Source organism: Anopheles coustani, chromosome 2, assembly GCF_943734705.1.
Source record: "Anopheles coustani chromosome 2, idAnoCousDA_361_x.2, whole genome shotgun sequence".
NCBI classification, from domain to species: domain Eukaryota; kingdom Metazoa; phylum Arthropoda; class Insecta; order Diptera; family Culicidae; genus Anopheles; species Anopheles coustani.
Window position 1 is genome coordinate 40,410,241 of NC_071289.1, and position 9,608 is coordinate 40,419,848.

Below are 9,608 nucleotides of genomic sequence, written 5' to 3' on the forward strand. Positions count from 1 at the left end.
AGGTGCTGTTGAGTGAGAAATCCTGCAAGTGGGAGTTCCATCGCAATTTGAAATATGCTGTTTGAAACGCATCGTAGGATACCTTACGCTAATAAATGTAGAACTTGACAGATCATTTGGATCCTTTTGAAAGGCAAAGTGAACCCTTTACACTCTTAGCAGTAACTCCACGTCCCAATGCGATTCGTCCAAAAATCAATCGCACTCACTGCCGCTCCGTCCGACGCAGAATTCAATTTTTGAAATATCTGAAACATGACATGAAAATGGAAGTTAACCTCCAAAAAATAACGGATTCAGGAAATCGTAGTTCCCGCGCTACAACACGACATGCGATTTTCCGATCGGTTGGATCGGATTTCGATGCAATCATTATGTACTGGACTCTATAGCAAATGTTGTTAAAATAGTTGTTTCTGGAACGTTGCATGGTATCCACTACCTCTCTTTTTATCGATCTTATTCATAAATGAATTATGTAAAAAAAATTGTGTAACCCGGAAAGTAGTTTTATTTCGAATTCGTTCCATTAAATTATACTCTTTATAATAAAGATGAAAACTTTTAATGTTATTTTTTGTCCATTCTCTTCATATATCACATTTTTACTGATATCCCAAAGAAAAATATAAATGTCGCTAAAATCACTGCCTTTGCCATGCTTAAGCTGCCTTCGAATCGAACCGTCCACCCGAAGTTAATCTGATTGAGAGCTAAATGAAGCGACTGGTGGAACCAAACTTCCGATCGTTTTCGTAATGAGTGGACATATTTCCAAACTTCCTCCTTCGGTGATGTTTTTCTTTCCTCTTTCCGTCTCGTAAGGCGAACTCCAAAGAAACGGTCCGGACGAAAGAACGTTAGTTTGTGGGCCGCTACTCCCCGTGCCATCTGAAGAAATCGTTCTCGAGCTGTGTAGGACCATTTGTGCTAAAATCTCCATCGTATCCGCTGGCGTTCTGTTAGCCCCTGGGCTGAATGCTGCTTCGGTGTCCCTGTGGCATGACAAAGGGGGAACAAACGAACCTAACTTTGAACCAGTCACAGTCGGAGGCGAAACCGCCTCAGGGAGCCCCAGAACTACCGGAGGTGGTAAATACGCCTGTGACATATGATGCGTGAAAATGCAAGCCATAATACTTCCGCACCTCCTTCGAGCGCTGTACCGTCCCCTTGCCGAATGCGATTTGCTCGGGAGTGCTAAAGTCACTAATAAATGTGTTGCTATTTGTATAACGCTCCTTCCACGACTTCCTCCACGCCGTGGGAGGAGGGCGCGAAGAAAATAGGGCTCCGTGGACGGGACGGAACGTTGGGCCCATAACGGCGTAATCCCTTTGGGACTCATTTGCAGTTTCCAGGCAACGCAATAACGATACAGCGTCCCGAACGTCCTCCCGGCGACCCAACAACTCCAAACTACGGTGTTGAAATGCAAGGGAAGATTACGTTTTGGGAAAAGGGAATGCACTCCGGGTGGCTAATGTTCGGAAAACCATGAGCTGCACGCGGTCTGCACGTGGACGCAAGTTCACACTTGGGTTTTTGAAGATTTAAAATGGGACAACAAATGTAGAAGCCAAAACACGCATGTAAACTGAGATGGATTAAATAAAAGATGTAGCAAACTAAAATTCTTTAAAGTAGCTCAAACAAAACTAGAATAATAAGAGGAAACATTATGCCAAAAGGGCCTAGTAAACGAAGTGTAATCGCTAGTGTAATCGTGAATTACGCTGGCCTCGTATATCGTCGAGATTCGGGCCAAGTGTAATCTGTATTTTGTTTATGTTTTACTATTTGTAAAAGTTGCAGCATTTTTATGAAGCTACGGCTATTATTTTGTGGTTTATTGATGAAAAACTACGGTAGATACCCACAGCATTTCGATAAATATGTTAATAAAGCGCGATCGAATGAACTTTTAGTTCGTTTGTTTACGTTTTGACAAGATTACACAAGCGATTGTAGGGTATGAAAGCTAAAATTCTTTTTGACAGATTACAGTGACAGAACAGCGGAATTACACGATTACGCAAGCGATTACACTTCGTTTCCTGTACACTTAATGAACATCTTTCTGCACATATTCACCACGTCATAATACTGGAAATAAAGTGGAAAATCATTCCGCTTCGTTTTCGTAGCCTGGCAAATCATGCCTTATAAATCTGAATGGACGGAAAGTTCGGTCAGATTGCGGTATCTGGTGCGTATTTGTTGTAACGTTGGTACGCTACGCCACAACGGTACGTATGTACAAACATTCACAGGCGAACTCCCGCATGGTGGCGTATTTTTCAAACGAGTTATTTCTATAATTAATATAAATATATAGCAATTTTTCATGATCTTCTTTTCTGCACCGCCGGAGCATAGCTCCCGATTTTGAGCATCTTTCCACGCGTAAGGAGGTAAGAATGCCAACGAAAGCGTGGGTTCAGCATGGTGGAACCGGAGATGGTACAATTTATAGTCTCTCCAGCGAAAATCATCGAAGATTCCTGCAGGAAGCGCACATGGGCAGGCGGGGGACAGAGGACAATGTAGACGGAGGAAGACGGGATCGGGAAATCAGGAGTGTTAACGAAGACAGGATGGATTAGCTTTGGTAGCATGAAGTGAAACCCACTGACAGATGCGGTAGATGCACAATGCACCGTCGCAATGCTGCATGTTTTTTTTGTGGCAGTTTTTCTTATGTCGTATTTTGAAGTTCAAAGGACACACAGGTTGTTGCGGAACGAGGTTTCGGATGAAAAGCACGACCATCAGGCAACACTTCGCCGTGGATTGTGATTATGATTCGTTTAGCAGCAGATTTATTACCCCTCGGCGGAAAGGAAATTAATAATAGCGACGACGAAGGTTTGCAATCACGTCAAGGCAGAGCACCCCTGCATCTTTGGCCTGAACGGGTAAAATTTCATACTTTTTTTGTAAACTCTTCACCGATTTTTCCCATAATTGATCGCAAGGTAAGAAAACAGCGCCAAAGTTATTTCATTCGAAAGTGTTATTTCACTTATTTGGCCGTTGAATCAATACTGGTGCACAACATTTGGTTGTAACATTTTGAATTGAGGGCGATGCACAAGAAGATTTTTCATAATAACCTCAAATACAATGGTTTAAACAAAAAATCTTGATTTCAGTAGTTAATGTGAAATAAAATAACGAATGTTTTTTGGATGTGATGGACAAGATTCCCATCACATGAGAAAAACCATTAGACGTTATTAATTTCCAAATTTTCTTTTCTTACTAAAACTTGTCTAAAGAGAGACGAATTTCGTTCCTCAAGCGCAAATAAAAAAATTTAAAAATTAATCTTGTCTACATTATACTTCATCTGAGTATGATTTATATCAGAATAGAAATAAAATGAATTTCAAAATAATGTTCTTGTGCGTGTTTTTTTAATGTTATAAATTTCTGATACATAATGTATAAAATGTTGATAAATTTTTGAATCAATAAATACAATACTCTATACAATTGTAGTTTAATACGTTAGACGAGGGTCATGCTAAATATATTTTAGGGAAGGCTAAAAACACAAGAAACTGAAGTGGAAACTGTGAAATGGCAATTCAGAAGGTTTTATTTGATAAAAGTTTAAAAGATAAATGTAAACCCCCGATATTAAAGTACCATCTTTGTCAGTCCTGAACGCTTCAAATCAAGAGCATATGAGAAAGTAGCGCGCAAGTTCGAAACGTAACTTTTCCAAGACGCTGAAACGGTTATTGTTATGAGCAAAAGCTGTCGCCACAATGGTCGTTTCATTTAATCTTCCTCCGAGTGAGTTTCTCCTTTAGGAACGCTTTTTTCACACATTCACTTACCAACTTGCTGTGGAAAGAAGTGAAAGATCAACCTGCTTGACGATTCTTCAAGCAGTTTTCAGTCTTGGCACGAAGCGGTTTTCTAAAATCTATACAAGTATCGAATAACTGTGGCCATCGATCTTGGCTCGTCGGTATGACGGCCTTTCACGAAGGGATGTATTATCGATGCTGGGCGATGCGATTATGTCTGGTCTGGCATTCATGAACGACCCTTCGTAACGCAGCTTTCGCTCTTTACTTCAACTTCCTCGGCGGCGTTCTTCTCGTTTCGTCGACGAAAGATTATGTTGAGTCGAAAGTATAATAATAACGATGTACGCGAATCGACTTTCAACAAACAGCCGAGTTATTTGCCTAATGATTTATTTGTATATAGAACCTGTCTGCCTTTATAAAGTCCTGTGCGGCAGAGGGTGGCGTGGATCCGTTGCTTTCGAGCTGACCAGCAGTCGTGCCCGATCCCGCAATGACAATGTTGCAAAACTCACCCGGGCGTAATTTAATACGTCAAAGGAAAAACAAACATGGCCATAAAATGGAAGCCAGACACTAATGAATAAAAATAGGAAAACCAATGGATTTAAAACAAATCAATCATGCTGCTGAGAAGTTCATGTAAACAACTCAAGAGGAAGCATAAATACAAGATGGTAGGATTGAAAACCTTGAACTTGACTTTGAGATACCTTTGAAATCAAAACATGTTGTTTCTAATGAAATGTTTGTTCTTGTAGTTTTCGAATCATTTTGTATTATTTTCGAAGAAATTCAAAAAAATTTAAAACAAATGGGCTATATTTGCTACATTATCTTGAAAATGTAGCAAACGCTTCTAATGAAACAAACGCATATAGTTATGACTACAAGTTGTATACAAACATATTGAACAAATGGTCACATATATGTATATTGATGTCTAAAAGTTGCATAAAAATGCCATGAAACAATTATCTCCTTGTTTTGAAAATCATGTTTATCAAAACACTTCTATTAAATTATAAATTCATGAACCCAACATAACTGATCAGATACACATGTTTTATTTGAAATTTTATGCAAATTGTCCATGAAAAATAAATTTTGAACGAACTAAACATTCTGTTGGTGATCCTGCTGTGTTCATTTTATCGTGAAACAATAGGCATATATATTCAAAATAAGATTAAAAATCGTAACAATAAGATTGATTAACGAATTGAAGCTGTTTCTAGATGATTTGCAAAACAAATTAGACACAATGAAGTACTACATAGAATTAATGTTTTTTTAAAATGTCAATATATGTAAGAAGATAAAAAATTATAGGACCACCATATTTCTTTCATTTTGTTCTCATACACGATACTACGAAGATGATTTTTTTTTCCTTTATTATTCATAGCAAAATATAAAACAATATTAAGTGCTTGCTAACGGACCTTTAACAGAATCTCTTTTTTTATTTTCTGGACGCACGCATGATAAACAAAAAACAAACGTCCGTTTTATCATAAGCCAGCGTTAGCGATCGATGAGATTAAGCTACTGATTATGGATCAATATTATCGTTATGTTCTTGCTAGATAGTTTTCAATGATACAAGTTTCGTTTCGCTCTTAGAACCGGGTTTTGTGAACTTAATCGTGTTGCCAGAATATCCGTTCCGGAAGCTTTGCGGTGTGGCGTGGCTGGTAGATGCACAAATTTCTCTCATCTTGAAGTCCGCTCTAATGAACATTCTTATCACTTCGCTCTGACGTTTAGATCGTACTGAGGAACGTGCCAACTAACAGTCACATTCAACATGTAAGGCTTGTTTCGATTTTGTTTTCCGCTGACAAAAGTATTTTCGTTTTAACCACACAGGGGAACACACTTCAAATGTTATCCAAAAATCTCTTCAGCTACGAAGAAAAATCAATCCGCTTTTTTTAAATCAAGATTACCTAAGAAACAGGTCCAGCAGAAAAGGGCATACTAAAAGATTAATAAAAAAGTAATAGCAATTGCTTGCTTCGTACGCAACAGCAGGTGAATCTTATCTCTTATGCTTTATATCAAGAGCTTGCAGTAAACAGGATGGATACAATTCATTTCAAAGGCACACTCAAAACGCAAACATACCCTAATAAATTTGACGTGTACACACCCCAAACCAAATAGTATGGCGATGAATAATAACCGATACTATCTGAGTGGTATCTTTTGCGTGCCTAGTCGTTTTTGAAATATTTCACCAACTTGGTATATTCACGCTCATTGAAGGGAACCAGTTCGGGCTGTCACTACATTTACCTACACGGCTACATGTGAATTGATTAAATAATAAAATGCTATGCATGCTTGACAGCAGAATTTTTGCTTTCGAATCACTCTCTAGACAATCGTTCAGTATTCGTATGTGGCTGGATGTTTGCCTTTAGGGACAGACATAAAAAAAAAATCCTTCCGAAAACAGTATCAGTGTATAGTTAGAGAAAGTTAAAAAAGACTACGACTATGCTTCGAAGAAAAACGAGAAGATAAAACAAAAAAGCTTCTTTACACTTAAACAGCACCTAAGAACCATCAGGCACATTCAAGATTGATGCTGCCTTTGTCCGCTGCATCGCATTTTAGAAGTCGGTTTCACCTGGACCTGGAAGAAAATATTGAAACAAATGAAAACCGTCAGTAAACCGTTAGCTACCTACAAAAAGTAAGCTTTCAGATGGTTTAGATTACAAAAATAACACGCACAAATTTTAAAAAAAAAAAGCAAAACTATCTTCGATTCGAAGTTGAACAGCAAACCACAATAAAACAAAATATGCAGGAATACAAAAATAACAAAACTATCAAAAAAGGAAATGATGTTATCGACAGCAGCTCATAATGGAACTTTGTGTGAAACACGGTCGAATACAGAATTTTACGGTAAAGTGCACACGGTAAAGCTTCCTTAGCCAGCATAATAAATTTAGATGCAAAGAATGTCTCTTTCTAAATTAAAAGTAGTTACTTTTTATACCTTGAGGAATATGTGTGTATTGAAAATGAAACATTACCAGATTGGAATATATTCAATTTTATCATCCAAATACTTGAAGTAGGCATAAACGAGCATTTTCTCATTAGATTGCGTATTTCAAATTTACGATTGATGAGTTTTCCGCAATGAAGTTAATTACAAAATAAAAAGGCACTAGCAATAAGCAACGAGTAATGAATAAAATTTTTATAAGGTTTCTTGATACAAATTATTTAATTTTAAACTTTGCTGCTTGGCTGAAGCAAGAGACTGGCAGAATCTCTCGGAAAGCTTGACCACACGAGTACCGTACTCACACTCTCTAGGAGCTATGGCACCTGCTGCCTCTACTCTGCTCGCGGTGGCTGTGTGCGTGTGTGTATACGTTTGATGTGGCGAAACAATGAGAAACAATGGCTACAAGTCTGTACAGGATTATTTTGCATTAGCAAACAGCATTCACATCAACCACGCGGACGCCATCTACAACGGACACACGAAGGATATACACATGGCGGCGCGTCGCTTGTGAGCTTATAAACATCATTGCTTTTTCTTCGCCTCACCACGTTGGTCTGCAAGTAAGGGAAAAACGAAATAGGTAGATGTCGTCGTAAGGTGTCAACCTACACTGCTCCCATTGCAGCTCGTTCTAGACCCTTTGTGCATGGAGCGAACTTCCAACTATCGGTTAGAACATCGTTTTACAGGTTCACTGCTTTTAGTTGGCTCATATCGGCCGGGGGTTGTTAGTGATGTTGTGCCAGTTCAATGTGGTATGTTGTGATGTGTTGTTAGATCAGTTAGACTTGTCGATGCTGGTTTTAATTTCGTTTTGATTAAATTTTGGTTTTGCCTAAACTGCGGAACAACATAAACCCGTTTTGCTATTTGGCTTCGTCGAAAAAAGAATTGTTATTGAAATGATTTGGAATTATTTGAACAATAAAAAAAAATGTATGATTTTCTCACTTCAAAACCACCTTCCAAATGATGCCAATCGATAGTTTAGTTTTATTTTATCGTAACTACTTGATGAAGTTTAGTAGGTAAAAAATTAGACTGTTCAATCATTTACTGGCTGTGTTAAAATTATTTTTGGAAATTACATTTTTTGTAAATAAATTTCAAGAAAGTTTGTCAGTAAGTTTTATATAGACTGAAAAAATACTATCGAAGGAGAAAGATTAAAATCAAAATATAACTCTGTAAAACCGAAAACGCAACCCCAAACAAACAGAAGAAACCAACATTTATTTGGGACATTTTAACTGATTATTTGAACCAAAATTTTCAACATTTCACATTCTAATAAGTGATTCAATCAATTTAACTTAATTACTTGTGTTGAAGATGTGGCATCGTGCTTCAGAATCGACGACAATACATCAAAACTCTTGCCATTGACAACAAAAAAACCATGCTGCGACTTGTACAAACACGAACATTAATGTTTGTTTCGCGCTAAAAAAACGAGCAGGTCCTTATACCGATCGTGATCTCGCATATGTACTTAATTTTCGTCGTTCTTCTCACTTTTCTTCTTCTTTTCAATTCTTTTTCCGTTTCAGCCAACAGGTGGGGAGTTTGTGCTTTTCCAGTTTAAGAACTGCAGTGGTGAACCTTCTGCATACGTTCTTGAGATTTTGTGTGTGTCGAAAAGATGTGCTTTGTGTTTGGTTGTGAGCGATTTAGAAACAATCAACAGGTGTAAAGAAAAACAAGAAATAAAAAAAAAGAAACAAAAGGCAGTACTTGGCAGTTCTGGGAAGTAGCAGTCAACGACAGACGTAACCGGGTAAAATAGATACTGGTAGAGGTATGAAACAATTACGTAATACAAGATATCCGCTTGTGCCCAAACAATGTAATGAAAGCTTCCTTGCCTCTTCTCATATAAAAATAGTGAAAATTGTTGTTCTTTCTTCATATTCATGAAACATCAATTTAACTCTGAGCTTTAGTGTTTTTAAACAAAACATTTAACTAAACAAAACGAAAAACATGCCATTGGCAGTAAAACCTAACACATTCTTTATCAAGTAACAAATACGATGAAAAATATACACTCACACTGCATGTACGAAAACTTACAACAAGCTCAAGTTAGAATATATTGTTTCTTGTTTGTTGTACTGTAGTCTCATTCTAAAGTAATGACTACGTGTATCATGCATCTAATTAACAGTAAGAGACTGAGGCTTGAAGAACTATGAGCTTCTGATATTTTCTATACAACCGAATCGTATCTAATCACTGAACTATAAAAACACATTAATCAACTCTGAACATATAAAAAAGATAAGTTTAGACAATGTTTCGTCAGCGGAATTATTGGCCTAAAGTTATCTTTTTCTGACAACCGCCCAGGCACAGACATGCGACTCGATCGTGTTTCTCAAACGCACGATCGAGTATTTGAAGCTAGCGAAAGTAGTAGTATTTAAAGTAATATTTTAAATCAAGAACGATTTGCTCCGTATCCAATTGATGCACGTTATCAAACCTTCGCACTGTAGTTGAGTTTCGCAGGGAGCACGAAAAACAGAATGAATGCGGGAAAAGGTCAAGGAAAAGAATAAAAAGAAGAAGAATGGCAAGAAAAGTAAATTGAACGACCATACAACGGAACAACAAAACGCGACCTCATAACGTATTTTTTGTACAAGGACTTCTCTAACTTGGCTGCCTGTTTTACCGACCGCAAAAACAGAATGTGACGCATTCGATATTCTCACAACAGGCATGAGTTCGAGCGGTAGCTGCAA

The 9,608-nt window shown here is 37.6% G+C and overlaps 1 protein-coding gene across 1 annotated transcript in view; it reads left to right on the plus strand.

Annotated features, from left to right (window-relative positions):
- LOC131267304 (store-operated calcium entry regulator STIMATE-like) overlaps positions 1-9,608 on the plus strand; it is a 250,804-nt gene that overhangs the window by 172,434 nt on the left and 68,762 nt on the right. The gene's annotated exons all lie outside the window — the stretch shown is intronic.